At 40.4% G+C, this 27,581-nt stretch overlaps 1 protein-coding gene across 6 annotated transcripts in view; it reads right to left on the reverse strand.

Annotated features, from left to right (window-relative positions):
* ENTPD1 (ectonucleoside triphosphate diphosphohydrolase 1) overlaps nucleotides 1-27,581 on the reverse strand; it is a 132,420-nt gene that overhangs the window by 62,274 nt on the left and 42,565 nt on the right. The gene's annotated exons all lie outside the window — the stretch shown is intronic.

The following is a 27,581-nucleotide window of genomic DNA, read 5'->3' on the forward strand; positions in this document are numbered from 1 at the left end:
TAACAATAGCTAGCCCCCTCAGGACCCTGAAAACCTTGTTTTCAAAATACCTGGGAGACTTCTGCTATCCCTAACTCCCACCCAACTTGAAAGTATATAATGGGCCACTCCCCATGACCCTGGTGCAGCTTGTTCTGCCCACAGGTCCTGTCCCATACTTTCATAAAACCACCTTTTTGTACCAAAGACGTATCAAGAATCCTTTCTTGGCTGTCGGCTTTGAACACAAACGTCTTGCCTGCATCACTGTGACTTGAGTATTTCCTCAAATGCAGAATACAACTAAGAATGTAGTGTCCTATTCAGTTTTGCACGCTGAGTGAAGAGAGAATGTGTAAATACGGTGGGGGGGGTCATCTGCATGGAGTGTAAAGGCAACTAAAAGAATTGGACAGTGTGGTGTGTGTCTCTAGCATGGTCTAGGGGTAAAGATGCCTTGGCCCATGGAATCAAGTATGCCATTTCCCTGAAAGTTCTTTCTCCAGAGTAACGAAGGATGTCGTCTCTAAGGTAACAAGACTAACTCCCCCAACTGTGATTTCATGTCCACTGAGCTGTCTTGCCATGATTTTTCTTTCTTTTTTTTTTTAATTTAACAGAGAAAGACACAGCGAGAGAGGGAACACAAGCAGGGGGAGTGGGAGAGGGAGAAGCAGGCTTCCCGCCGAGCAGGGAGCCCGATGCAGGGCTCGATCCCAGGACCCTGGGACCATGATCTGAGCCGAAGGCAGACGCTTAGCAACTGAGCCACCCAGGCGCCCCAATTGCCATGATTTTTCTAACAGGGTAAAAATAAGCTGTTAAACAATAAGTGGTTATTATGCCTTATATACTCATCATTTGCATGTTTAGTTTCATAGGATTCTCATTCTTTTTATTCCACTAGGTGAAATAGATTGTCTTTCCCTTAAAGACAGAGGCTACCTGTAGAATACTGATGCAATGTGGAGGCCACAAGAGCGATGTGTGCAGCACATTCCATGCATTTCTTGCTCACAGCCAGTCTGCTATTTTACTTGCTCAGACACACAGAGGTAGGAGGAATACAGCCAGAGAAGGAAACAGACTTGGGGGGCCAAAGCAGACAAGAGTGATTCCATATGCTTTATCTTCTTTGGAATTATAATATTGTTCTGAGTGGAAGGGAAAGTGTCTCCACCTCAGCAAAAGCTCAGGATTCCACACAAAAGGAAACATACATTAGGGTCCTTGGAAATGATGGCTAAAATAGTTCAAATTCTTTACAGAAATTCCTGCAAACCCAAAGGCTCTGGGGAACACATGAGTTGAAGAGGAAAATTTTACTCCACCTTCTGGGAAAGTCTTTGTTGCGTAGAACTGACCTCTGGGAATGACACACTGGTAGACAGACCCATCTTTAAGGATGGGATAGTTTAGATAACAAAGACACTATTAGGCCCACCCTCCACCTATTCTCTCAGGACTGGGTGGGGAAAGGCCACTTCCTCTCTTCTTAGAACTTTCTATGAAACTGGTATGTTCATTCCACTTCTCTAGCGTCCAGCTCTCCCCCCTCCAGCATCCCCAGTGAGCTGACCCACGCCACAGCAGTTCTTAAGATCTGACTTCCTCTAACTTGTTTTTTTTCCTCCTTATACTCTGTGTATTCCTAAATTCCACCTCCTCACAATGCATCCCTCCTTGATCTACCACACCTGGCTTCTGTCCCACCAGTCCACTAAAGCCACTCACAGAAATAGCCAATGGATGCTTTTCAGTATTTGCATTTCCTATAGAATTTGACACAGTTAATTTCTTACTACATACAGTCTCTACTTTCTTGGCTTCCATAACACCAGGTTCTTGTAATAGTCCTCCTATTTCTGACCCCTGCTTTGGTGGCTTCTCTTTCTCATCATACCTTTTAAATAGGGATGTTCCACAGTGCTCCATCTTGGAACCCTGGTTCATCTCGTTTTATATACATATTTCCAACTCAATGGTGATGACTCCCTAATATGTATGAAAATGACTCCCTAATCTCTATGGTGATGATGCTCTCATCTATATTTCCAGTCCAGAACTTTCTCTTGAGCTCCAAATCTATAATTCTAGTCACCTACTGGACATATGTGCTTTGATATTCTACAGCCAAAATCACCACGTATAAAACTTAACTCTCTCTGTCCTAATTTTTCTGCATAATCTGCTGAGTGAAGGTCACCACCATGCCACCAGTCTCCCTAAACTCCTCCTTCTCCCTCCAATCAAACTCAAAACAAACAAACAAAAACCTCTACATTTTAATGATTCTACCCCCTAAATAGCTCTCAAATCCTTTCATTTATCTCCTTATTCCTTGCCCAGACTCCTACGACAGCTTTCGGAAAGGCTCCCACATCTGGGCTCTTCCCCTTCTGATTCATTCTCTACTTCAGAGCTAGCATGATCATCCCAAAAATGCAAACCGGATTCTACAGCCCTACCAGTGTGAACTTCTGATTCTCTGAGCAATGTGTCTCAAACTAAAAGTAACACTCTTTAACAACAATTTTGTATACATGTCCCCAGGTACAATTCAAGGTGTTAGTCTCTACTTTGGCCCTTCTTTTTCATATTCTCATGCCTTGCACAATGTTTCTGCTTCTTTCTTCTGCCTAAAACACTCTTCCTTCCTCCCTTCTTGTAACTCTACCTTATGAGGAAATTAAGGCTGAGCATAAGCAGTTTATGTGTCATTGTTTCCAGAAAGTCTTCCAGAAAGCCTCTTACCCCTCCTCTAATGATGGATAAAATATAAATACCCTCCTTTGCATCTGTCTCATGGCACCTGCCCACAGTGCTGCAATGGCCTTTAACCTGTGTCAGTGTCCTCTATGAGAACAAGTACCTTGAGAACACAGTGTATCTTTTAGATCTCCAGAAACCAGCAAAGGGGTCTGGCCTATGTCAGTACTCCATATGTCAGCTGAATAAATGAATGGGTAAGACTGATTTGAATTTTTAGTATACAATGTTTTCCATCAAGAAAAGGAGTAGGGAACTTGATTATTTCAAATGTGTTTTAACTTCTCAACTCCATGGTTCTATTTCTAGTGAGCTGCCAGGAAACCTCAACTTTAGTCTGCATGTACTGTAGGAAGCAAGAGGACAAATGTTTGGGTAGTAAATCCCAAATCTGGATCCCAGGGCTTAGTCATAAACTCCATGGAATATTTTCCCACTGAATTACAAAGAATAATAGCCCTGAATGATAGGTTTATAATAGAAGGAACTCCACATTTAGCTAGTTCTTTCTAAGCAAGCACAGTTAACTCTACATTGTCTCTGGGAACAAGTCATTCTGATTAAAGAGAGGTTACGGTATGATTAAGTAGTAATGCATCTTCTTATTTATGAGTATGTAATAATCTCATAGGATGGACTTTCAACCCTGACTCTTACTAGCTGTTTGACTTGGGCAAGTTACTTAACTTTCTAAATCTTCATTTTCTAGACTAAAATTTTTAAAACATCTATCACTTACTTTGGAAAGCTGATGTGAAGATGTAGTGAGCTCTGTATGAAAAGAGTGATTAGAGTGATCCCAATTCGCCCTGTGGCCTCAGTTACTACTGTCCATATGTGGGCAATAGTCTTAACTCCTATTTAGTCCAGAAACATGTATTCTTGAATTTACAGCTGCCTCCTTGCCCTTTCAGCTTGGATGACTCATAGACACCTCAAACCTATTCTATCCAAACAGAATGCATGCTTCTCCCAAGCCTGGTCCTCCTCCAGCTTCCCATAGTTCAACATCCACAGCACAGTAAACATGTCCACAACTCATCCATTTGTGATATCAAGAACAACAGCATCATCCTCAATTTCTTCTTCACCCTCACCCTTCACATCCAAGCAACACACTCATTCAGGAAATATTTCTGAGACCTTGTGTGTTTTCCTGGGTCCTGCTTCCCAAAGATTCTGATGCCTACCCATCCCCTTCCATCACACTGCTGCCTCCCTAGTCCAACTACCACCACCTCCCATAGCAGGCTCCTAACTGATCTCCCTGCATCCACTTTTGCCTCTCAACAATTTACTTTCCACATTAAAGCCAGAGTGATCTTTTCAAAGTGCCTGTATGATCACATCACCCACTAGTTACTTCAAACACTTCAGAGCTTCCCATCACTTTTGAATAAAAGCCAAAGCCCTTCTTGTATACCATAGGTCCCACATGCTCTACCCTCCCAGGCTTCCAGTCTCTCTTATCACCACCCTCCCCTCACTCTGCCTCCCTTCAGCCTCACTGTACCACTCTGCCCCTGCTGCAGCCCCCAAGCACAATTTTTTTACTCTGCCTAGAACATTTTCCTCCCACTCCCTTTGTTTAGCTATTTTTTACTCAGCCTTCAGATCCCAACTGAAAGTCACTTCCTCAAGGACCCCTCAGAGACCCCTTTTATGAACTCCACACTAGCTGGCACTCTGCACGGCACTCTAAACTTTTTCTATCACTTAAAGCTTCATAATTATTTATCTCCACACTTGGGTCTTCCATCACACCAGCCTCAATTCTGGCTGTATATTAGATTCACTAGAGAACTCTGTGAAAATACCAACTCCTGAGTTCCACCCCAGACTAATTAAATCAGAAATGTGAGAGGTGGGGCCTGGACGTTGCTGTTTTTTAATGGCTCCCTGGTACATCCAACATGCAGCCAAGGTTGGGAACCACTGGTTCGGAGGGCGAGGACCAAGTCGGCTTATCCACAACTTCATCCCTAGTGCCAGGCACACAGCAGTGTGTGCACACAGTAGGCACTCAATAAATGGTAGTTATGATTATTATTGTTATGGCTGATATGGTTAAGATTATGATCATAATTTTTTCACATTTTTGGTATCTGTGATTCTTTACTACCTAACTCCAAGAAAATAAACCTATAGCACCCAAATTGTCTTCTTAAAATTCAGCGAGTTTCTATTTTCCTGTCAACATAGGGCTTTAATTAAGGAACCTACTAGAACCTACTAGACATAATGTTCTCACAATAAGCCACATCTCCAAGGTGAAACAAAATACAGTATATTTAAAAATTCAGCTCATATTATACAATTCCTTTTTATGCAGTATGTATTAGTAATTATAGTCACTTGAATAATGACTTTGTAATTTTGTAATGACATGAATTAATTGGATTGGCCACTGTTTTGTCACTCTGATTCTAGTTGATTTTACTCTTCCCTGTTAGTTTTTCACTCCTATCACATGACCTATTATACTAAGCAAATGTCAACCCCACTCCCCACCCTGGCTCAGTGGTTAGAACTGAAGCTTTCGGTTTGCAGTCTTCGAGTTCAGCCCTGTGTCAAAGAGCAGGCTCTGACAAGTCCTTTAGAGAACCTTTTAAAGACACAGTTTCTGTAATCCAGTTCTCAACCATAAACCTGCTCAGAATCACCTAGGTGGCTTGTTAAAACAAAACTGCTGGACCCCGTCCTCAGAGTTTCTGATTCACTACATCTATGTTAAGGCCAGAGGATTTGCATTTCTAACAAGTTGCCAGGTAATACTACTGCTGCTGGTCCAGGGACCATACTTGGAAAACTACTGCTTTAATTCATAATGCACTTTAACTACCTCCTAGTTAATGACTGCTATTAAAAAAAAAAAAAAGAGCAGAGCATTTGTGAGGCCTTCTAGGGGTACAGTGAGTGAAGACCATACCATTTATTCTTTATATTTAAAGCACAACCATGGGCACGTCTCTTATGATTTCAGATGGATTTTCTCTGTGCTATTTTTGCAAACAACTCAACATGTCCCACCCATATTCCTCTTTTTATGAGAAAGATATTGTGAAAGTATGTGGAGGCTGCATAACCCTAGCCTGTTCCTAATAGGCCATCCCTCAGCGACCTCTAGCCTAGGTTTTTTTTTTATTATTTAAATTCAACTAACATATAATGTATATTGGTTTCAGAGGTACAGGTCTGTAATTCATCAGTCTTATATAATACCCAGTGCTCATTACATCACGTGCCCTCCTTAATGCCTATCACCCAGTTACCCATCCCTCCACCCCTCTCCCCTCCAGCAACCCTCCGTTTGTTTCCTATGATTGAGAGTCTCTTATGGTTTGTCTCCCTCTCTGGTTTTGTCTTGTTTTATTTTTTCCTTTCTTCCCCTATGATCCTCTGCTTTGTTTCTTTAATTCCACAAATGAGTGAAATCATATAATTTTCTTTCTCTGATTGACTTATTTCGCTAGCATAATACCCTCTAGTTCCATCCACGTCATTGCAAATGGCAAGATTTCATTTTTTTGATGACTAATATTCCATTGTGTGTGTGTGTGTACCACATCTCCTTAATCCGTTCATCTCTCGATGGACATCTGGGGTCTTTCCATAGTTTGGCTAGTGCGGACATTGCTGCTATAAACACTGGGGTGCACGTGCCCCCCCTTCAGATCACTACATTTGTATTTTTTGGGTAAATACCCAGTAGTACAACTGCTGGGTCATAGGGTAGCTCTACTTTCAAGCTCCATACTGTTTTCCAGAGTGGCTACACCAACTTGCATTCCCACCAACCGTGTAGGAGGGTTCCCCTTTCTCTGCATCCTCGCCAACATCTGTCATTTCCTGACTTGTTAATTTCAGCCATTCTGACTGATGTGAGGTGGTATCTCATTGTGGTTTTGATTTGTATTTCCCTGATGCCGAGTGATGTTGAGCATTTTTTCATGTGTCTATTGGCCATTTGGATGTCTTTGGAGAAATGTCTGTTCATGTCTTCTACCCATTTCTTGATTGGATTATTTGTTCTTTGGGTGTTGAGTTTGATAAGTTCTTTATAGATTTTGGATACTAGCCCTTGATCTGATGGGTCATTTGCAAATATCTTCTCCCATTCTGTCCGGTGTCTTTTGGTTTTGTTGACTGTTTCCTTTGCTGTGCAAAAGCTTTTTATCTTGATGAAGTCCCACTAGTTCATTTTTGCCTTTGTTTCTCTTGCCTTTGGAGACGTGTGTAGCAAGAAGTTGCTGCAGCCAAGGTCAAAGAGGTTGCTGCCTGTGTTTTCCTCTAGGATTTTGATGGATTCCTGTCTCACATTTAGGTCTTTCATCCATTTTGAGTCTATTTTTGTGTATGGTGTAAGGAAATGGCCCAGTTTCATTCTTCTGCATGTGTCTAGCCTAGTTTTTAAAGGTAGACCTTGCACTCTCCCTGAAGCCAGCTAGCTTTGTTAAGTCACCTTCAAGACTATTTAACACCATGGTGGGAGGGGGACTGAAATAACAGTGAGAGAACTACTAGGAAGCTCTTCAAAGAAACAAGCTTCAAAATCTCTAAGAGGTTTCAGCAGGAGCTTCAGAGAGAGGTAGGGTAAGGGATTCCCAGGCACCCCAAAGGGGGTGCACCCTGACAAGATGCCCAGCAAGCAAGCAAGGCCCCATCACTGGAACCAACAGCTAGAGGAGCATGAATTGTAACCTCTGCTGTTGTTCACTGCACCAATGTGAGGCACTCAGGTGAGGCACTCAGGAACCAACAGCTAGAGGAGCATGAATTGTAACCTCTGCTGTTGTTCACTGCACCAATGTGAGGCACACAGCTTTAGGGGCGCCTGGGTGGCTTCAGTTGTTAAAGCCTCTGCCTTCGGCTCAGGTCATGATCCCAGGGTCCTGGGATCAAGCCCCTCATCAGGCTCCCTTCTCAGCAGGGAGCCTGCTTCTCCCTCTCTCACTCCCCCTGCTTGTGTTCCCTCTTTCGCTGTGTCTCTCTCTGTCAAATGAATAAATAAATAAAATCTTAAAACACACACACACACACACACACACACACACACACACAGCTTCACTCTGCAGGGGGAGGGTCTAGGATAACAAAAGGTTTCCTGTACTATCCTCATTTAGGGACCTGTGGAACCTTCTTAGGGTGACCAACCATCCCAGTTTGCCTGGGACTGTCCTGGATTTGGCATCTTCTTCAGACGCCCACATTCTTCAGTCATGCTTTCTTCCCCTCTACCATTCCCACTCAGCCTCATTCCTACCTTTTTCCTGAAGACACAGGCACCCCCTCTTCTAAGATGCAGTCTCTCTGGTAACCTCTGGTACTTTTAGTCTCACTTAAACAATTCTCTTTTCTTCCCTGAGCTCAGTTTTGTAGTTGATTTCACTGTCATCTTCAGGCTTTCCACCATTTTGACTTTTTAATATGCCATGAATGTAGTATGTCTTTTTCAGATCAAAAAAATCTCTAAGTGGAAAGAATCCTTAAGACTCCATGCACTCCAAGGTTCCCAGCCCCAGTTTTACAGGAGAATCACCTGAGACTTTTTTCAATCCCATCCAGAGCAACCGAATCAGAATTGGGACAGGGCTCAGGCACTGGTCATTTTTAAAGCCCTTCAGGTGATTCTAACGTACAGCCAAGGTTTCGAGCTTCTTCTAAGCAGCAAACCTACTTCTATGGAATTCTCGAAAGCTGGGTATTTAACCTTTGCAGTATCCTTCTCCACTGAAAGAAGTGCATGTCCATGTAGTCCAGGTCATTGCCAGACATTTGTAATTGCTGGGAAGCTCTTATCGTGATCCAAATTTTGTTTCATTCTAACTCCCACCCATTGACCTCAGCTTTAAGCTACAACACAATGCAGTATGTTTACTTCTTCTACATTACAAATTTCCTCCCAAATCCTCAAAGATAGCCAGTATACAAATCCCATCCTCCAGTTTCCCATTCTTGAGGATAAATAGCCCCAGTCCCATTAACCATTCTTTACATATCATGATAGTTAGATCTCATGTCACCCTAGTTACCCACCACTAGATGCCCTCCAGTTTATTAATATCGCTCTCAAAACACACTGCTATGAACTGAGGATAATACTGCAGAGAGAGTGAAGTTATTACATCCTTTATCTGGAAAGTTAACTTTAATTGATGCCACCTAATATGACTAGTTATTTTAGATACTCATATTGAGAATTGTGGTCCAGTAAAACCTATAGATTTTTTTCAAATAATCTCCAAGTCAGGATTCTCTCTCTGTGTGTATCATTTAAATGTCAGCCTTGTGGCTCCAGCCCATCTTTCCAGTTTGATAATACTTAAATCTTTCATGTAATATATTGCACTCTCACTAAAAGCTATGTATTTTTGGCAAATTTGCTAACCATGCTTCCAATGGTTTCATCCAAATCATTGATAAAATGTGCCAAATAAGACTGTGACAACTGATAAGGAAAATCTGTGTCCTAAGATGGCCCACCGAGCCAGCGAGAGAGTCCCAGTCATTGCCCTGGGGCTCTTCCGGGTTCTTATCCCTGCTCTGCTTCCCAAGCTCACCAATCCGGTTCTTCTCCCTGCCCCCGCTTCACAAACGCACCAAAAGTGCCAAGTATGCGGAAGTAGAAGTGTATAAATTGGCCCCTTTTTTTGTGCTCGGCCTTTGGAGACCACTCTCCTCTGAGCCCACCAGCGTTAAATAAACCTCCTATCCTCCAAGATCTCCAGGTGCCGCTTGGTTCTTCCGTCAGGCGATCCAGTCCAGCTTCCAGAACACAAGGACAGAACTTTGTGGTATATTCCCCTATAACCTTGCTTCAAGGTGGATCTCAAACCATTTGTTGACATGATTTAGCCATGATTCACATTAATGCCAATCCTCTAAGTTCATTCTTATCCAGTCCATGTTTATCCAGCTCATCTTTAAACATATCATGAAAGATTTTGTTATACATCTTTCTCATCCTGTTGTATGTTACACATTTTTCTCATAGTGAAGTACTTACAAATGATATACCTGGGATTTGCTTTAAAGTATTCCAATACCAACAATGAAAAATCTTGTAGAGGGGAGAGTAACAGGGAAAACAAGTCTCAGAATACTAGTAGTTGTTAAAGATGGGTAATGGGTATATAGAGGTATATCATATTATTCTTTTTAGTTTTGTTTCAAAATTTCTATAAAAAGCATGATGAACCTCTTGCTGAAATAAAATACACTATTTTTATGAATTTGAGAGACTGTCAAAAGTTACTAACTCTAGCACCCTCCTACACATTTTCCAAATTGGGGTAATTTGATATAACTTGACTTAATAAATCCATGCCAGTTTCAAGTGATTGGGACTTTCTTTTCTAGGTGCTAACAAATCTTCCATATTTATTTTAAAGATTTTGCCAAGAATCAACCTCATGTGAAGTTTCCTGAATCCACCCTCTCCCGTATTTTGTGATTTAGATTACTAACTCTTAGAACTTAAAGACCATCATGTCTGTAAAGTTCTTTTTTTTTTTTTTAAAGATTTTGTTTATTTATTCGACAGAGACACAGCGAGAGAGGGAGCACAAGCAGGGGGTGTGGCAGAGGGAGAAGCAGGCTTCCCGCGGAACAGGGAGCCCAATGCGGGACTCCATCCCAGGATCATGACCTGATCCGAAGGCAGACACTTAAAGACTGAGCCACCCAGGCGCCCCTGCATCTGTAAAGTTCGTTAAACTCATTTAGAAAAGTCATGGACTCTCTTAACTTCTTATCTGTTTCGATGACTTCTTAATGATGTATATTATACTTTGAATTGATTGAATTGCTTTTTCTAGATTGAAGCAAAAAGTTCAGAGGTTCCAATTCCTTTGCATAATCCATTATCATTGTGAATCTCTCTTCCTGTTCATGTCTTGCACTGAACCATAATCAAAATAATTTTTTTTTTGTTATCTTTAGCATTTCTTCCTGCACACCTCATCTCCAAGTGATACTTAGCCCAAGGGATGCTACTTTTAAAAGAATCTCCTAGCTCCTAAACATTCTTCTCAATTACCTGCCATCTTTTTTCTCTATTGTACAAATCCTTGAGGGGAAACTTTATTTTATAAAAGCCCTAGTCATCATAGAAATTTTTAGAAAATAGAGAAATATATAAAATAGAATTAAACTCACCCATAATTTCTAAGCTCCTTCTCAAAGGTCCCTCAGGTCACATAAGTATTTTAAATGCCTTTCACTTTTCTTACCCATTAAGATTACTTAGGGTCACATAATCAGATTTCTCACATAGTTGGTTATTTCACTTTTAGACTCTTACCCTTTTTGAGCCATATTCTTTGGTAAATCTGACCATGAGATCTCACCTATCATCTTTCTGATTTTTTCTTTATTGTGTCTGGCTGCCTTATGTTTTCCTCCTTCAGGATTATTAATGCCTAAATGAACTAGTCATTTCTCCTACTTCTAAACCATTTCTTTCTTTTGAACCAGAGTTAAATCAAGGAAGAAGGGCACTAAAATCTTCCTCTAAGTTGCAAAAAGTATCGGCAAGGAATATCAAGAATTTTCCACATGTTCTATTTTTTGAAAATTAGATTTCTAGTAAATGTTTCAGAATTTCATAATTGAAAGGGGTTGGGTGGGGGTAATGGAGGAAAATGTTGCCAACATCGATTGTGACCTTCCATGCCAGGCACTGTACTAGGGACATCATGTAATTTTTTTTCTCATTGAATACTTTTTTAAAGTTTTATTTTATTTAAATTCAATTAAATAATGTACAATACATTATGAGTTTTAGAGGTAGAGTTCAGTGATTCATCAGTTTTATATAACACCCAGTCCTCATTATATCATGTGCCCTCCTTAATGCCCATGACCCAGTTACTCCATCCCCCCCAACACTCCAGCAAACTTCTGTTTCCTATAGTTAAGAGTCTCTTATGGTTTGTCTCCCTCTCTGATTTCATCTTATTTTATTTTTCCCTCCCTTCCCCTATGATCCTCTGTTTTGTTTCTTTAATTCCACAAATGAGTGAAATCATATGATATTTTCTTTCTCTGATTGACTTATTTCACTTAGCATAATACCCTCTAGTTCCATCCACATCATTGCAAATGGTAAGATTTCATTTTTTTTTTGATGGCTAGTAATATTCCATTGTATATATATATACCACATCTTCTTTATCCATTCATTTGTTGATGGACATTTGGGCTCTTTCCATAGTTTGGCTATGATGGACATTGCTGCTATAAACATTGGTGTGCATGTGCCCCTTCGGATCACTATGTTTGTATCTTTTGGGTAAATACCTAGTAGTGCAATTGCTGAGTCATAGGGTAGCTCTATTTTCAACTTTTTGAGGAACCTCCATACTGTTTTCCAGACTGGCTGTACCAGCTTGCATTTCCACCAACAGTGTAGGAGGGTTCCCCTTTCTCTGCATCCTTGTCCACATCTGTTGTTTGCTGACTTGCTAATTTTAGCCATTCTGACTGGTGTGAGGTGGTATCTCATTGTGGGTTTGATTTGTATTTCCCTCATGCTGAGTGATGTTGAGCATTTTTTCATCTGTCTGTTGGCCATTTGGATGTCTTCTTTGGAGAAATGTCTGTTCATGTCTTTTCTCATTTAATACTCTCAAAGGAACTGTTTTAGTACTAAGTACTGTTTTAGGTCCTGTTTTACAGATAAGGAAAATACAAATAAGATAGGTTAAGCAACCTCTCCAAGACCAGGTGGTATAGTATCTTTCTTTTTTTCTTTTTTTAAATTTTTTTATTGTTATGTTAATCACCATACATTACATCATTAGTTTTTGATGGGTATAGTATCTTTCAAATGTTAACTAGCATATCCAATTTGCAAAGTCCTCCTTTAGTTGAAAAACTCCATTCATCGTTAATTTTGCTTCTGTCCTTGCTTTGTAATTTGTATTAGAAACACTTCATCCAAAGCCTCCACTTGCCTGTGGTTGTTTATCTTACACTCATAGAACAGTGTCCTTTTTACTCTCCCTCCTTTGTAGCCTCACCCAAAACCCTGCATCGAGCTGCCAATCTCATGCTTCTGTATATTCATACAAACAATATCTTAACATACCCTCCCTCTCCTAAAATGTTTAACTTTGAATAAGAAATAGAATTCATTGCCTCCAATCAATTAGGAGACCCATCCTTGTGTTTATGTACAGTGGAAGAAGCAATAATTTCAATAGGTTAAACTTTGATTTGGAAAAAAAAAATGACCAAAATAAAGCCTGGAATTCTGGATCAAATTTCCTTAAAAGTTGTATCAATGAATCATAGATTTATTCTCCTTTTTTCTCTCTCAGCTCTTTTCCTGAAAATTAATGCAGCTTATGCTTCACATTAGAAGAGGCAAAATCCATAGCCCAAGATCTTTCCATGCATCATTGCATCATTCTAATGATGGTAGCACATTACCTAAATGGAAAAGCAACAGCAAAACAACACCTAGAAGTTACTAGATCTGGGATCTTGAGTAAGTCACATTCTCAGTCTTTGTTTCTTCAACTATAAAAGGAGGATTAACAGTAATACCTATTTGATGGGGCTGCTAAAAGGATTGAATCATGTACACGAAACTGCTATATGAACTGTAAATCCAATGATATGATTATGATATGATTATAGTTTACAAGGCCAAAACTTCATTTTTAATCAATGTATAAAATCAAATATGCAAATGTGTAATATCCAAGTAACCAGAGGCTTTTTTTCTTTTTTTTCTTTTTTAAGATTTTATTTGAGAGAGAAGGAGAGAGAGAGAGAGCATGCACGAGGACGGGGGGGGGGGGGGGGGGGAGGAGGGGCAGAGGGTGAGGGAGAAGCAGACTCCCCGCTGAGCAGGCAGCACAGCTGTTGTCATGGGGCTCAATCCCAGGACCCCAGGATCATGACCTGAGCAGAAAGCAGACGCTTAACAAACTGAGCCACCCAGGTGCCCCCAGAGGCTTTTTTTTTTAACAGCTGTAAATGGTGTTGGACATTTTTAAAATTTCCCAAATTTCCGGGATTCTTCTTTTTCTCGTGATAGAAAAGTCTAGGATGAGAAGATTCCTGTCACTTCAGTATTTGCTGATACTTTTCCCTACTAGATTTGGTGTTTTAGGAGCCAGGTTTTGCGGCTGACAGTGGGTGTTGGGAGCCAGAATCTAGGACTGAACCTAGCTTGGTGGCTCTCAGTCCTGAGTCACCCTATTCCTTGGGAAGCAACATCACTTTCAGGTTCTAGAATCAGGGTTCACCTTCTCAGGCAAAGACGGGGGATGCTATAGGGAGGCTGGGGAAACCCACACTGTTTTCCTCCCCTGCTGATCCTGCCCTTCCTCCAGGCTTGTCTTTGAGGGCAATACTGAAGTCCTCGGGCTCAAAGTACCCTCTCTACTCCACTACTTCTCACTCATTTCCCATTCAGGGGAGTAAAGAAGAAATACTTCTGGTGGCCTTAAAAGTAGAAGGGAGTTGTATGGTTCTTCACATCTCAAAGTGAAATGTTCCCAAAACCTGGCTGCAGCAAAGCTGCAAAGAAAGAATATGGGTTTGGAGGCAGTATAGGAAGGGAGCAGGGGGCATACTATCCCTTGGGATGGTTTGGAACAAAGGGCCTTAGGCAACACCCGGGCACTGGGCAGTAGTGTGGAAGGACATAAGACTCAGGAGGTAGAACAGAGGGCCATAAATGAAACCCTCAGATGCCATATCTACTTTACCAGCACCCAGTTTTACCAAGTACCCATGCTGTCTCTTTCCTGCCTCCTTGGATGGAAAGAGCAGCACAGCAACACTCTAGACCAGAAAAACTGTTGTCCTCACAGTCATCATTTGTTATGTAGTTGCTGGGTACCAGGCACTGTGCTAAACACTACATGCATTATCCATGAAATCCTCACAACACTGTAGATATCATTAGCCCAATTTGCACTTAAGGAACCTTGGGGTCAGAACATTTAGTAATGTGCTCATGGTCACACAGTAAGTGAAGAGCTGAAATGTGAACACAAGCATGCCTGATGCTGGGAACTCTATGCTTTTAGTTATTAGGAGGAACTGACACTCATTTAACTCTTCCCTTTTCTACTTTCCCCTAGCCTCCCCCACCTACCGACCTATCCACTTCCTTCAGTCAAGTGTGGCCAGTTTACATAGCCATCTTCTAAGAAGGGCACCACAGGTGGTTTCTGCCTCATAAGTTTCTAGGTTGGGTTTTATGGCTGCCTTTCATGTCCTGTGACCTCATAATCTTGGCCACAATAGATTGTTCTAGCAACTGCTGCTTGAGCCAAAGCCAGGGTTGGGCTTGCATTACCTCACTTAATCCTTTTAACAAATCAATACAATATTAATTGCATTGTACTGGTGGGAACACTGACACAGAGAAGTTAAGTTACCTGCCTGAGGTGATAGAGCTAGTAAGAGCAGAACTAGGATTGGAAGGTTGGTTCATCCAAATGCTTGAACATTCTGCTGTACATCTTTTTCTTGGGAGATCAGTGGAATCGGTCTGGAATAAGAGACTCTCTTAAATGCAATCTGTGACAACAGAAGGGAGTTGTCCAGACACTGCAGCAGGAGATACAGACCAGAGTACAGAATCAAAGATCTGAGTTCTGGCAATGCAACAGTGATCAGAGGGATGACTTCCACAGTGGCTGTCTAGTCATGCAAGCTAGTCATGCGATGCCCTCATCAAAGGGTCCCTGCCAGCTGATAGGCGGCAATAGAAACTGTTACCTGTGTTTTCTGACTTCTCCAAATGGGCCTGTCAACCCCTCTCACCTCAAATAACTTAACCCTGTTTTTGTCACTTGTGCCTCACACATACACTCTCCCCTTAGGCTCAAACTCCCAATAACATACCCCATCACTATCTTGGACTGTTGGAATGGAATGGTGAGAGCCTTGGAGCCTTGTAGGCTCTGATGCTTGAGTCCTACCCCCACTATGACCTCCAGCGTTACTTCTTTCTCCAACAAGTAATTCTTCCCCTCCTTCATTGTCTGCCAGCTCTAGGGGAAGGAGTATTAAGCCTAAGGGTGCTTTCCAACAGGCGCTGAGTGTTTGGGGTGTACATCAAATATTTTCTGGGGGAACAGCAAGTCAAATGCAGTGTATAACTCAGAAGGTCATACAAGTACAGAACTTCCATGTCCTGGGTCCACCAAGGCTTTGGAGTGACTAGGGAATGAAGCCGAATCTTTTTCCAGGTCTTCATACTCTTCAGTTAGCCCCACTGTCTACAAGAGACATCAGAGCTCACAGAAATCCCGTCTAGAGGGTGGCCAGAGCAACAAGCTGCTGGTAAGTTGTCAGTATTGGAAATGCTGGCAAGGAGCCACATAGGACATTTTTAGTGCTCCCATAAAGTCTGTGTATTCTGAGGAACTTAGACCCATGAGCAGCTAATGTTGTAATGTCACACATATGAGGCTGTTCCAAGAAAGATCCAGGAATATAAAAAGCTGGATTTCCTGGCTTCGTTGTCTTCCCTTTGAAACCCTGTCTTATGAGGACAATTTGGCAGGTCCAATTGCTACCCTGATCTTTACACACACACACACATAGAGAACAAAAAAATCATTTGGTTATATTAAGCATCTGATCATATTCCTCCCCCAGGAGGCAGAGTATTAGTAATCAGAAACAGACAAAAAGAAAAAATTGATGAGGCACCCGTTTTTTACACAGATCTACTTCTTTCCACCTCTCTTTCAGGGCCTCCAGCTGTTCTATTACTTGGTCACCAATTGCCCCAGCTCCAAATCTGTTCCTCCTTTCCATAGTCAGTAATATCTAGAAGCTGGGTTCCCAAGGCAACCACAAATATTTGTTATTCTTTCTGCCATGATTTCCCCTAAAAATAAACTCAGATATTTTTCCTACCACCAAAATGCCATGAAGAATGTAAATGGATATTTTTTTAATGCATACCTGTGAAATAAAGAATGTGCAATGCTACTCAGGCAAAATGTCCAGGAATGCTGTGAAAGTCCTAAAGTAGAAGATTATATAAAAGGTGGGGTGTTAGATTATTCTACCTTTAAAATGGTACAAGCAAAGGAAGGCATGTGGGGAAAAGGATTCGAACAAGCTGGTTCATATATGCTCACACGCACCCAAACAAGTAGAATTTGTTTTCCTTTTTATAAAGGCAATTGTTCTGAGGTCTTGTCAGGATTTAGCCTCTTTCCTTCGAAATGCCCCCTTGATGTGCCAGCCAAGGACTCCCGGAGACCTCCATTTGAAGCTGACAGAACTTAAAACCAATTAACAAACAAGCTTTGCTTTCTGTTCTCCTGTGAATCTGGAGTGGATGACCTTTCAGAATCATGGATAAAGTCACCATTTAAGACTCCAACATAGTAATGACCCCACTACACAAGTCATTGTGGCTCAGGGGGCTTCTAATTTAAAGGAGATCCTGCAAATGGTAGTGTCACAATAGCAATAGTGATAGAAAACTTTATATTTCAATGGTCTCAACAACAGTTTGCAAACAGATTTATGTCCCCTCTCTTTTTGATCCTCAGAGAAACTCCCTAGGACACAGAGGATACACACATACACACACACACACACACACACACACACAATCCCATTTTATAGGTATATGAAAGCTGAGGCTAAAGAGCAAGGGAACTTGCCCGACCTGTCTGTGGCTGGGTGTCCAATTCAACCAAGCTTTCTACTTCCAGTCTCGTGTCTTTTTATCCTAGATATTCTTTATGCTCCACCTCACCATCCGCACTATCATCCAAGAATCCTGAAACCAGTAGAATTTGTGATACAGAAGACCAGGAATCAAGAAAACAGACTTAGAGCTTTAGAGCATCGATTCATAAATAGATAAAATAATGAAAAGACTGTGGGGCAAAAAAAGAGAAAACAGCAAGAGCTGAGATGAACTAATGCAGGATGCAGTCACTACGGCAACAGGGAAAGTTCTCACTCCTTCCTTCACATCCTCACTGCTCATGACTGTCTGTCCTAAGACCTAGGACTTCTCCCAAATGGCCCTTTAATAACCCTTTCCTCCAATATTGGATAGTCTCGTAAAATACTTTGGCTAACCTTCCTAACAGACCAGGAGCAAGTTTCCAATTTTTCTTAGAACTACCATGTTAGTACCAGTCACATTCATGTCACTGCTTCCTTATACGTCATGGTCCCTGAATCCTTTCCCATTCTGGACACATCCACTCACCCAGTTTGTCAATATCTTACTTCCAGTGTGATGCAGAAAGGGAATGTACCACCCATGGTGATTTCCAGTTCTTTACTCAATGAATCAACAAAAAGTAAACAAGTAAGTATTGAATCCTGAGGGAACTCTTTGGGGTGGTAGAAATGCTCTATAGCTTGATGAGGGCAAAAAGTATTGTAGGGATAAATGAGATAGTGAAAGTCAAGCACTTAGGGTGGGGCCTAGCACAATATAAGTCCTTTATGGACCACTGCAAATCAGTGCCTTCATGGCACTCGCTCTGCAGTATTATCTTCAGTTCAGAGCAGTGTATTTTGAGAGAGACATTAAACTGGAGGGCAGAAAGTTGAAAGGAGAGAAAGAAACGCCTACTCACAGAACTTATATCAGCAATTTGTCCCTCTCTGTGCCTGTCCAGCTTTGCCCTGCTCTGGTGAAGACATAATAGGTTTATTTCCTGAGGATCAACTCTACCTAATTCCTTCAGTATATTAGAAACTTCTTCACCGTGGGGCGCCTGGGTGGCTCAGTTGGTTAAGCGACTGCCTTCGGCTCAGGTCATGATCCTGGAGTCCCGGGATCGAGTCCCACGTCTGCTTCTCCCTCTGACCCTCTTCCGTCTTGTGCTCTCTATCTCTCATTCTCTCTCTCTCAAATAAATAAAATCTTTAAAAAAAAAAAAAGAAAGAAACTTCTTCACCCTAATGAGAGAGCACCTGAAAATCTATGATTGCTTCCATGCCTTGGGTCAAGTGTCCTGGAAGGAATTTAAGCCCCCCTTTGGGAGAATCTGGGAAAACCTCCTTAGCTAAATCCATCCCAGAGTACATAAGAGTCTGTCTAGCTACCCAAGTCCTGGTCTTGTTTCATCTCCTCTCTAGGACTAGAGTCAGACCACAAATGTTGACCAAATTGGTAGGAGGCTGACTTCCTCTACTGGTTTCAGTCCACTCCTCTCATGTAGGATCTGAATTTAGTTTCTAGTGACTCAGACCTCCTGCCCAATGACTTGGCAACAGACCAAGAATGTACTTCTCAGATGCCCCTGCAGCTGGACCCCACACCTTGGATCAAAGCCCTTGAATATAACCATGGCCTGGATCAAACATGAGTTTATTTGTCTCACTTGGACACAATGATCTGGACTACCTAGGGCAATGTCCTTTTACACTCCCCCATCTACAAAGAGCTTCAGGCACATCTCATATCTATGGATGTTCCATTTAGTACACTGACTGTGAGGAATGAAAAATATTACAAAGAGCAAACATATGAGCTCATAAAGCAAAGCAGTCTGTTGAAGATTTAGTATAGGGGCAAACAGGTCTAAAAATTTAATAGGCCTAAAAACTTTAAGGTCACTGCTATTTTATAATTTCATTCATTCATTATGTACTCATTCATATATTCATACTTGCACTGATTTGAGTAACAATTAATTGTCTGGAATGTGCTTGATACTGGATATATAAATATGAATAATACCTAATCCCTGCTCTTAAAGAACCATAAGAATTAATGTTCAGATGGGGAGCCTGGGTGGCTCAGTCATTAAGCGTCTGCCTTTGGCTCAGGTCATGATCCCAGGGTCCTGGGATCCAGGCCCATATCAGGCTCCCTGGTCAGCAGGAAGCCTGCTTCTCCCTTTCCCACTCACCCTGCTTGTGTTCCCTCTCTTGCTGTCTCTCTTTCTGTCAAATAAATAAATAAAATCTAAAAAAAAAAAAAGAATTAATGTTCAGAATGTCAATGTCATCACCTTGACCTATCAAATAAAACTTTATTTTATTTATTTATTTATTTATTTATTTATTTATTTATTTATTTTTAAAGATTTTATTTATTTCAGACAGAGAGAGAGTGCTAGAGAGCACAAGCCAGGGCGGCGGGGGGAGGGGGGCGGCACAGAGGAAGAAGCAGACTCCCCACTGAGCAGGGAGCCCGACATGGGCTCTCAATCACAAGATTCTGGGATCATGACCTGAGATGAAGGTAGACACTTAACTGAGCCACCCTGGCACCCCTCAAATAAAACATTTTATACTAGGTATGCTCTGTTAAAAGAAAAAGATGCAATACACCTCAGTAGGTTATATAAAATAATTCCATTCAATAATATTAGCTATAACTAGCACGAAATATAATGTGTGCACTTCAATTCTCTAGGTAACAGCACTGTCAGCCTTTAGTGTGGTGTTCCTAGGACTGCATCACACCATTGGTCCTCCTAGTTATATGGCATTGGCCTCACTCCCTCAGCTTTAAAATGGGAAGATCAGTATTTCTCATACCATAAGATTATCATAAAGGTCAAATTAGATAATGTGTACAAAGTGTTTAACATGGTGCCTAGAAAACTCCTGTTTACATTGTATCTTCCTTTTCCTATGCCTATGTTAGTTTTTATTTGTGTACTTTACATTAACAAAATCTTTCCATTTTTCAATATTACCTTAGCACCTCCATTTGGAGTTAATATCTAAGGTCAAGAGCAAATGGCCTTGTAAAGGAGATCCTAAGAAGTAAAAGCAGTAGCCAAGAAGAACAACATAATCGTAACCATAATCAAAAAGTTAGTAGGGATGCCTGGGTGGCTCAATCGGCTAAGTGTTCGACTCTTGATTTCAGCTCAGGTCATGATCTCAGGATCGTGAGATCAAGCCCTGCATCAGGCTCTGCGCTCAGCACGGAGTCTGCTTGAGATTCTCTCTCTCTCCCTCTCCCTCTGTGCCCCCCACACCACCCCTCATGCATGCTCTCTCTCTCTTAAAAAAAAAAAAAAAGGCAGCAAGTAAGTAGAAGTAAGCAGCCTAGAGTCCTAGAATTTAAAATTTGTGTGAAACTTATCAAAACTACTGCCTACTAGGGAAAGATGTTAGAGCACAGGGAACTTTGTAGGTTAAACCTAAATTTCAAGACACATTAATAAAGTGACAGTACCCCCACTCAAGGCTTGGGCTTTCAAAGCACATCTGGACTCTGTATTAAGTTACAGACAACACACTTAAAGTGAGGTCTTGACAGCCAGGAGTTGATCTGAAGCTTTCTAAAAATATCAGCCAATGGGAGCTTGACAAAACAGTGAAATACAGTAGGAAAGCCAAGGCCTCTTTAGTTGGGGAATGGCAGACATGGAGGAGTCATGATAATACCTTTCAAATATCTGAGGGACTATCCTATGGAAAGGGATTCAGAACTGTCCATATCTATGACTCAGAGGGAAGAATTATTGCGAATAGCAGAAGGAAGATGCAGGGAAGAAGAAATATTTCCATTAAACTTTAAAAAGAGCAAATCTTTCAAATGAAGCTGTCTAATATGTAAGACAATGGTCTCTGGGGGTTGGGGAAGGTGTATAGGAGGGTAAGAAGAGACTTTAGGATTCAACAAAGAATGCAACTTGATCAAGAAGCTGGACTGTGGATTTGGCTGATTTGTGATAACTTTTTCAGACATCCATTGTAAGAAAAATAAAATAATGATATGCTTTCTAAGACACATTAACCATAACATGAAGATAATAATAATATCAACCTGACAGAATAGTGTAGAGATAAAAATAATTTGTGGGAAAAGTCTTCTTTCAACAGGAAAGACTGAAATGAAAACAAACAAACCCAGAGGAAACAGAGAAGAAATCTTCAATTATTGTCCTCATAGGGATGAGAAAATATGGCATCTATGAGACCAAAAGTGTGTACAGTTCTGCTTAAATTAAGCATCAGAAAATAAAAACAAGTTTTTAGATATTTAAACATTTATAATAACTGAAAAAATAAACAAATTTCTTTGAAATATGAAAGATAAAGTTGAGAAAATACCCTAGAAGATAGAGCCAACTGTCAAAGAGTATGGGGAGAAAACATAAGAAATTAAAATTATTAATACAAGAGAGACAGCATCTGACTAATATACCTTCCAGAAAGAAAGATCAGAGAAAACCATGGAAAGGAAATTATCCAAGAAACCACATGAGAAAATTTCCCAGAAATGAAGGATCTGAGTTGCCAGATGGGAGGGGCTGAGTGCCCAACACAATAGATGAAAATAAACACACACCAAAGTACATCACCATAAATGTTTAGTACCTAAGGGATAAAGAAAAAATCCTAAATACTTCCTAGAAAACAGAGGCTGGGGTGGGAGTAACAAGTGACATAAAAATAATTGGGAACAGAAGAGCATCAGATCTCAAAAATCCAAAAGACACAAAGGCCTCAACATTTTTACTCCAATGCACCTTTTCTCAGGAAGTTACCGAAGGATGTGCTCCACCCAAATGAGGTAGTGAACCAAGGAAAAGGAAGAGACGTAGTACAAAGGGAGAATCAACACAGGAAAAAGGTCAGGGGAAGCCCAGGAAGACAGCTATGCAGCAGACCAGGAGAGCAACCAGCTTAGACGGGGATTGGACAGCAGGTACAGAAAGGAGGTTTTAAAAAAAGAACAGACAAGAAAAAGACAAAAAGAAAAATTACTGACTATGTAAGAGATTATATTACAGGTTTGCAAAAAAGAACTAGTAATATAGAGACATAGAAAGCTAAGCAGATAAAGAAATGAGGCCTTATTAATGCCAGTAAAAACAAACAAAAAATCACATAGGAAAGAAAATCTAAGGCACAAACAATACTTACCTAGTCATGCTAAAGGAAACCTTGGATATTAATTTAACCAAAACTTGTGATATCATATACAGGGATGGTGTGGAGAAGGCACCCCTGCAGGAATGTAAGAAAGCAAAGTACTCAGCTACCAAAATAAATAACAGAAAACATCTAAATTAGCAGTGTAAGCACAAATACCAGAAGAAATTCTGAATCTCTTCTTAAATCCTTTCTCTTCCCATCCCTTTGTTAATATTGGTGTTTCTTAGGTCCCATTCTTAATCCTCTTCTGTTTTCATTCTCGACACTTTCCCAGGAGATTTATTCATGCCCATACTTTCAGCCACTGATTCCATGCTCCAACTCCAACTCTCATTATCTCTGGATTTCAGCCAGACCCCTCCAAGCTCTCAAATTTCTAGCAACCAACAGAATATGTCTGCCTTGATGTCATTAACATCTCATGTTTAGCACGTGCCAGGATGAACTTGTTATCTCTGTCTTCCCCTGCCAAATCTACTCTCCTTCCCACCCCCTTCCCAACCTTACTTTATAAACATTTATTAACCCAATTATTCAAATCTAAACTTTAGGATAAGTCTTGATATCTCCCTCTCCTTTTCTCCCAACCGACCACCTAGCCCTCTACTTCAGACTCTACCTCAGAAATATTGTCTAAATCCAGCTCCTCCCATCCTTCCCCTGCCCCCACACCTTGCACCATCAATGGTTTAGTGCAAATCCCCATCATCTCTCACCTACTAAACTACTGCAGAAATCCAATACTAGTCTCCCCCCATTGCTCACCAGCTTCTTAGTTCATTCCCTAGACTGCTGTCAGGGTGATCTCACAAAGCCAAGTCTTATGGCCACTGAGCATGATGGTAGCATAAGTGAAAATACATTTCACCACATTCTTGTGAAAATCTCTATTCCCTAAAGAAATGGGTTTTTTTCCCCAAATGAAATGCGAATGCATTAGAATTAAGACATGACACTAATGGGGATGCCTGGGTGGCTCAGTTGGCTAAAGCATCTGCCTTCAGCTCAGTTCATGATCCCAGGTTCCTGGGATCCAGCCTTGCATTGCGCTCCCTGCTCAGCGGGAAGCCTGCTTCTCCCTCTCCCACTCCCCCCCTGCCTGTGCTCTCTCTCTGTCAAATAAATAAATAAAATCTTTAAAAAAAGACATGACACTAATGGCCAGGATCCTCTCTTCTGAGACATGGCAGCATAACCAGGGGCAAGTAAGCAGAGGCCTTAGTTGGCCCTCCCAACACCCATTAACTTGGAAACAACAAATGAGCATTATGGGAGAAGAACAGCAGAGTGTGATGGGGGGGGAATTCTTTGGGAAGCCCCAGGTGTGTTGTTTTGTCTTGCTTTGCTTTGTTTGTTTGAGTTTGCTTTTGCATTTGTGAGTTGGCAGCCATGTGTCTATCATGAGTATAAAGAGACCTTAGAATTGATCTCCATAAAAAATGCATTACTCAGCTCACTCTCCAGCTCAACATAAATTTGCTCTCAGTGGGGAAGGGACAAAAGCAAGAAAATAGTTCCTGAGATGGGTCCTTCCTGGATGTCTTTATGCCACTGGACAACAATATTGGGAGAATTCTGAAAACTGTAGACTATCCTCTCTAACATGACTATATGGCAACAGGACTTTTGCCTTCTTCCCTGGATCTGAGTGAGGTTATTTTGGCTAGAGGATTGAAATGTCGTCCCACACATAGAAGGGGATCTAACACTTGGTGACTGCATTCTTCCAGGATCCAAAGGGAATCTGAGGGAGAGCCAAGGGTAGACCATGCATTCCAATCATCTCTAACATTAGACTAGGATGAATTTCCCCTAACACTTCTTTAAATTCTTTTTAGAATAAAGTGAAAAATACACACATTCATTTGTACACACATACAAAAGGAATCTCTCTTTTTTTTTTAAGGGTAAGGCCTTAGGTTAAATAAATTTTGCAGTAAAATAGAAAGACTAATGAAGGAAAAGTTTGTCTCTAAAATAGATGTGATGCAGGAAAGAGAAAGAAATTCTCTTTGTTTATTTTTTTAATTGGATACAAGAGGATGTTGCTATGAGAAAAGAACAGATTAAGATAAAAGATTTCATGGTAACCAAAAATATTGCAGCTGAATGAAAGTTTATATTGGAAATAATTAAGGAAAATTGAATCAGTGATGTAGAACACAGTCTTAGGAAAATATTCTCAGAATACAAAGAAAAACAAATGAAGGGGGGAGGAGGGAAAGGTAGATGGTGTTCAGAGATTAGTGATCCAAATAATAGGTCCCTGAAGGAAAAGATAAACAAAGCAGGAACATTGATCAGAGTTATGACAAGAGAAATCTTTCTTACTCCTAAAGAAGTCTTGAATTTGGAAATCAAGAGGGTTTACCATATGCGAGGCAAAAATCTATGAAAGGAAGTCTATACTCAGTTGTCTTATTGTAAGAAGTATAAATGTCAGGAATAGAGAACAGAAAAAAATTTGGGCTGAAAAACAGCTGTCCTCAAACTTCTTTTCAGCATCAGAACATCTCAAGACAATGGAAGAATATCTCCAATTACTTGAGGGGATAAGATTTCTATATTTAGACAAGTTGTCACTCTCCTACCACACAGATGCCCTTTCTAAAAAATTACTTTGGTATGCATACTAGATTGTGAAGGGAAGCAAAAATAAGAACTCAAGGATGGGATTTAAAGGCATAGTGAGAAAAAAACTATATTGAAACCAATTAAATTCATGGACGGATGAGTATAATTATTAATATCTAAATAAGAAGGAAAAATGTATGAAATAAATGACTAATAGAGTTTCCAATACTGGAATTAATAATATCAGATTAAATAATTAAAATAAGAAAGGAGGACTCAGGGAAGCAAAAGCTCTTAAATTCTTATCTTTCATGACACAGTCAAAATTACTCTTGTTTTATGGAATATTATGCAGCCATCAAAAGGAATGAGATCTTGCCACTTGCAATGACGTGGATGGAACTGGAGGGTGTTATGCTGAATGAAATAAGTCAATCGGAGAAAGACATGTATCATATGACCTCACTGATATGAGGAATTCTTAATCTCAGGAAACCAACTGAGTGTTGCTGAGTGGTGGGGGGTGGGAGGGATGGGGTGGCTGGGTGATAGACATTGGGTAGGGTATGTGCTATGGTGAGCGCTGTGAATTGTGCAAGACTGTTGAATCACAGATCTGTACTTCTGAAACAAATAATGCAAGATATGTTAAGAAAAAAGAAAAAGAAGCAGATAGCAGGAGGGGAAGAATGAAGGGGAGTAAGTCAGAGGGGGAGAGGAACCATGAGAGACGATGGACTCTGAAAAACAAACTGAGGGTTCTAGAGGGGAGGGGGGTGGGGGATGGGTTAGCCTGGTGATGGGTATTAAGGAGGGCACGTTCTGCGTGGAGCACTGGGTGTTATGCACAAACAATGAATCATGGAACACTACATCAAGAACTAATGATGTAATGTATGGTGATTAACATAACAATAAAAAATTTAAAAAAATTACTCTTGTTTTTACTTTGATATGAAGATAAACTTAAGCTCAGGAATGTTTTTCTTTTAAGATAGCCACAGATAAAAATAAAAATAAGATGCCTGTTATCCACAACTTTGTAGAAATATAGATAAAAACAAATAAAGTGAAAGTGCAGAGTCTATATAGCAAAAAGCATATGAGAAAACATTAAACATCAGGGAGAATAAAATAAGAATGGCAAGTAAAATAAATGTGAACTAATATATTTAAATTCCTACATGAAAACAGACTCAACTTGGATTTTAAAAGAGGATATATGGAAAACAAAATGAAAATTCCAGCTGACTTCTTTGCAGAAATTGATGAGCTGATCCTAAAATTCATACGGAAATTCAAGGAACCCAAAACAGTAAAAACAATCTTGAAAAAGAAACAGAACTGAAAGACTCACACTTTCTGATTTCAAAACTTACTTCAAAGTTATAGTAATCAGGACAGTGTGGAAGTGACACAGAGATAGACATACAGATCAACAGAATAAAGCTGAGAGTCCTCACATTTATAGTTAATTGATTTTCAACAAGGATGCCAAGAAAATTCACTGGGGAAAAGAACAGTCTTTCCAACAAATGGTGCTGGGACAACTTGATATTCAGATGAAGTTAGGCCCCTACCTCATAGCACATACAAAAATTACTCAAAATGGATCAAAGACCTAAATGTGAGGGCTAATACTACAAAACTGAAAAAACCTAAGTGCAAATCTTCATGACTTTGGATTAGGCAAAGGTTTCTTCTCCAAAGAAGATATACAAATACCCATTAAACACATAAATAGATGTTCAAAATCATTAGCCATCAAGGAAATGCAAATCTAAGCCACGAGATACACTTCACACTCAATGGGATAACACTAATCAAAGATCAATTATAAAAGGTTTAGGTAAGGATGGTTATACACGGCTGGTGGAAATGTAAAATGATGCAGCTACTTTGAGAACCAGTCTGGCAGTTCCTCAAATGGTTAAGCATAGACATATGACCCAGCAATTCCACTTCTAGGTATATATCCAAGAGAAATTAAGAACATAGGTCCACAAAAAACTTGTACATGAATGCTCAGAGCAGCATTATTCATAATGTCAAAAAGTAGAAACACCCCAAATATTTATCAACTGATGAATGGATAAAATGTAGTTTATCCATACCATGGAATATGTGATATGAAATGTTGAGAATAGGCAAAACTATAGCAGAAAGTAGATTGGTGTGTGCCAAGGGCTGTGAAGAAGAAAGGGTGCATAGAGAGGGAGTAGACGTGACTGCTAGTGGATATAGGGTTTCTTTCTGGGGTGATAAAATGTTCTAAAATTGACTGAGGTGATGACTGCACCATTCTGTGAATATACTAAAAAAACCCTAAAAAGTAGATTTTAAATGGGTGAATTATGTGATATGTGAATTATATCTCAAAATAATAATAAGATCAA

The sequence above is a fragment of the Callorhinus ursinus genome, unplaced genomic scaffold (genome assembly GCF_003265705.2).
Source record: "Callorhinus ursinus isolate GAN/ISIS: 27379988/994484 unplaced genomic scaffold, GSC_fseal_2.0 scaffold20, whole genome shotgun sequence".
Classification (NCBI taxonomy): Eukaryota; Metazoa; Chordata; class Mammalia; order Carnivora; family Otariidae; genus Callorhinus; species Callorhinus ursinus.